Raw genomic sequence first — 4,795 nt, forward strand, 5'->3', positions numbered from 1 at the left:
ACACACACCCACACACACACACACACACACATAAAACACACACACACTCACACACAACACACACATATTCCACACACACACACACACAACACAATCCCACACACACGCTCACACACAAACCACACAATTCCACACTCACACACAACACACAATTCCACACACACACACAACACAATTTCACACACACAACACAGTTCCACACACACACAACACACACACAATTCCACACTCACACACAACACACACAATTCCACACTCACACACAACACACACAATTCCACACACACACACAACACACACAATTCCACACACACACACAAACAGAGCAAACGTGAATACGCGTGGGTCGATACACAACTAACATTACACATGAAAGACGGAGATGTAATTGAACCTGGACAGAGCAACACGCACAGAACCGGGCGTTCTTAGCCATTACATTATCACGTCATTCAACCACAAATTAAACACCCCTCCCAAAAAATAAGGTATTTGTATTAAGATAGGGTCAAATAAAGTTGGAACGGGGTCATGCCTCTCAATTTTTACTGCGACCTACCTATGGAAAAATGGCAAAGGTGCTGTACTAACCACGTGTGTTAATGTACATTCGATCAACTTGACATGATGAATGTAGACAATTTAGAAACATATGTTTGTATGTTTTTGCTTTTGTATATGTTTGTATGTTTGCGTTTATCTGCACGTGTCGTTTTTATTTATGTATGCGATTTTGTATGTGTGTATGTGTGTGTGTGTAAGTGTGTGTATGTTTGTGTGTCTGTAGTTAAGCTAGATAATATTCGTTTTTACACTAGAATAAGTGTTAATATGTATGCTTTATTATTTGGAATGACTATTTTATTAGTTGTTCATGAGAGCGCTGTCGTTGTTAACGACGTTGCTATTTGTGTTGTTGTTCATGTAGTTGTTACAATTGCTGGTGATGATGGTATCATTTTCAATGCTATCATTGATGATGGTATCATTGGTGATGGTATCATTGGTGATGGTATCATTGGTGATGATACTATCATCGATTATGCAATTATTTTTTTTATTGTTTGAGTCAAAATTTAAAAATTTTCATTTTAATGGTTAATGAAAGAATCATTATGCATTGTTCGTAACAATGTGGAGTGTGCATCAGATGTGTGTGTGTGTGTGTGTATGTGTGTATAGGTGTGTGTATGTGTGTATAGGTGTGTGTATGTCTGTGTATTATGTTGTATGTTATGCGTTTTGCATGTGTTGTACAATTTTCTATTACTGTTGGTGTTGTAAATGAAATTGTCTCTTATTAACTTTTATTATTATTTTTAATTATTTATGTTTATACGTAATTTTTATAGTTGTGGTTAGTCGTTTAAGTAGTTAAACAATGTTTATGTGGTTGGAGATGAACTGAAAAGCAGAAATACGTAAACACCTGCTTTTAAGCGCATCAGAGTAAGCGAATTATTGTATAGTAATAAAACGCTTTCACCAAATGTTTTGTATTTGTTTTTATGTGTTTGTGCGTGCGTATGCGTGCGTGCGTGTGTGTGTGTGTGTGCGTGTGTGTGCGTGCGTGTGAGTGCGTGCGTGCCTGTGAGTGCGTGCGTGCGTGTGTGTATTTTGAAGTTGACATCGAAGCAGGTTGGCAACAAAAGACGTTGTCATGTTAGCCACAATTTATTACCCAAAATGACGTCACGCTCTTTTAATGATAACAATGATGACGACGTTTAATGATGTGACGGTGAAAAGTATGATGACGTTGACGGAAGTGACGTGAAATCAAATAACGATTGTGATGATTGTGATGATGACGATGGTAATGACGATGATGATGACGATGATGATGATGATGATGACGACGATGACGATGATGATGATGATGATGATGATGATGACGACGATGACGATGATGATGATGATGATGATGATGATGACGACGATGACGATGATGATGATGATGATGATGATGACGATGACGACGATGACGGTCGCAGCAATATGCAGGATTAAGAATCACAATTTCGGATTATCAAGGTCTTTGTTATTTATTCTTTCCTCTCTCTACCTCCCTCTTTCTCTTTTATCTCTTTCTTTTTCTCTTTTTCTCTCTTTTTATTTCAGTTTATTTCTTTGTTCCTGTCATAATTTCTTTGTTTTTTTCCTTCTTTCTCTCACTTTATCTCTTTCTTACCAGTCTTCTTCCTCATTTATTTCTTTTCATCCAACACACACTCTCTCTCTCTCTTTCTCTCTTTCTTTCTCTCTCTCTTTCTCTCTCTCTCTCTTCTTCTATCTCTTTTTCTCTTTTTTCTCTATTTTTCTACCACACTTACACACACACCTACACGCGCACACATACACAAACTTACTCACACACACACACGCGCGCACGCACACAATAATAGCGTGATTAGAGCGACAGGAGACCAAAGCGAAAACGCAGCAGCACTCGTTAATTAAAGGGACTTCAAACAAACATAATTTATAAAACATAATGGTCGCCATTTGATGATTCCAACCACCAGCAAAGGCAAACATGTAACTCTACATAATTATGCCACATAATTATTAATAATTATAATAATTATAACAATAATAATAACAACAACAACAAAAATAATAATAATAATGAGGAGGAAGATGATGATAACAAACAATGAAATTGAAGATAACGTTTATGATGATAATCTCACGCACAAACAATACACATCTCACACAAACACACACACCAACAAACAAACAGATACGGAAAAAAATCATATTTCTATGACATCAAAGTCCCGTGACATTTAAAGAGTGGCAAGACAAGACAATAACAGATCATTAAATATTTAGAATGTCATTACATGTAATGGCCGTTAAAAAGTTTTTTGAAGGTATCTATTATGACGTCAACTAATGCAAACATCAGGTTCTTCGAAAAAATAAAAAAACAACATCAAAAATAACAATGTAGGCTTTACATTTACTGATCACTTCAATTAATATTGATACAAGACTCACATTTCTGTAGTATCATACTACAATTACTATTATTACTACTGCAAACAACAAAAAACAACTACTACGACCACTGCTACTAACACTAACCATGACCCAACTACTACTACTACTACTACTACTACTACCACTACTACCACTACTGCTATTGCTACTAATACTATCACTACTACTTTTACTGCTACTACTACTACTCTTACTGCCACTACTGCTACTGCTACAACTAGAACTACCACAGCCACAAAACAGCATTTGGACAAGAGCACTTTAAAGCAGCCAACAAACGCTGCAGACGGCCACATTATGACCTGCGACTTTTTCGCTGATGACTTTTAAATGGCCCCTTATAAACTATTTCGGACGTGAGCGCGTTTACCTGCCTACATGTTCACTATCATCGCATTTATACGTAACTGCCATCCTGTGTGTGTGTGTGTATGTGTGTGTGTGTGGGTTTGTGTGTGTGTGTGGGTTTGTGTGTGTGTGTGTGGTTTTGTGTGTGTGTATGCGTGATGTGCGTGTGTGTGTGTGTGTTTTTGTTACGCTTACGTAAGAACACATTTGAAATTCAAATCCACATTTTTGTGAGCACTGTAGCCAGAGATAACTTATCATCTACCATCGAGAGAATTTTTGAAAAAATTTTTGAAAAATTTCACGGCATAGGATCGACATTCGTGTGTTTCACGGATCGTCCCATTCATCCTGGAAAATTCTAACAATTTTCCATTGCCCTATATAAACTTTCTCGCTTCTTAATCTAAATTTTCCACTTAATAAAGGTTCACATTTCTTAACCAACATACTGTATAACTATATAAATATTAATCCATCCAAATGCAATGAAACCAAAGAAATAATCAGAGTCTATTGGTAAAGCACTTCATTGTTTCTAACCAGTGCAAATATTTAAGTCATTCGATTTTATGGTCATATTTCTTGTACAACAAATAATAATAATAATAATAATAGTAATAATAATAATAATAATAATAATAAAATAGAAATTAAAATTATCAAAATTATAGAATAATAACAATAACAGTGATGCTAATGGTTTGGTAGTAATAAAAGTATTTCATGTAGTACATTAATGAGTTTGAATATTAAATAGAAATACATTATTTACCATGTATATATACACACACATACACATACATATACACATATTTTTACATGTGTGTGTGGTGTGTGTGTGTGGTGTGTGTGTGTGTGTGTGTGTAAAACTTCTATATGTTTATTCATGACCGCATACAACAGACATACTATTTGCGTAGTGTTGTTCAATGTCGGCAAACATAGATCCATGTAGCAAACATTCATGTTGCTGGTTGTTTATAAAACTTTTTGTTTTGTATGTATGCGTGTCTGTGTGTTTGTTTGTCTGTATTTGTTTGTTTGTTTGTTAGCCAATATGAAATATCTACCAACATAAACGGAGAATGATCTAGTTTTAAATTGTGAACCAACACTAAAACACACACACACACGCACACACACACACAAACAAACAGACAGACACACACTCATGGTTACATAAGAAATCATCTTCAAACTTGACTGACATGGCATAGTGTAAAATTTATGAAAACTAAAATACTTCGATAAATTTTGTTGACCGTGAAAAATAAATTATATGTACGGTACGTAAATAAATATGCTTATGTCAAAAAAATTTGTGGAATGTATATAAATACAAATTTGTACAAATGACTCGAACAAATACAAAATATACTAATGCCAAATACATGCATACACGTATAAAGTATACACAAACTATATACAAATACCAAAA

This window comes from Helobdella robusta (assembly GCF_000326865.2).
Source record: "Helobdella robusta unplaced genomic scaffold HELROscaffold_10, whole genome shotgun sequence".
Taxonomy (NCBI): domain Eukaryota; kingdom Metazoa; phylum Annelida; class Clitellata; order Rhynchobdellida; family Glossiphoniidae; genus Helobdella; species Helobdella robusta.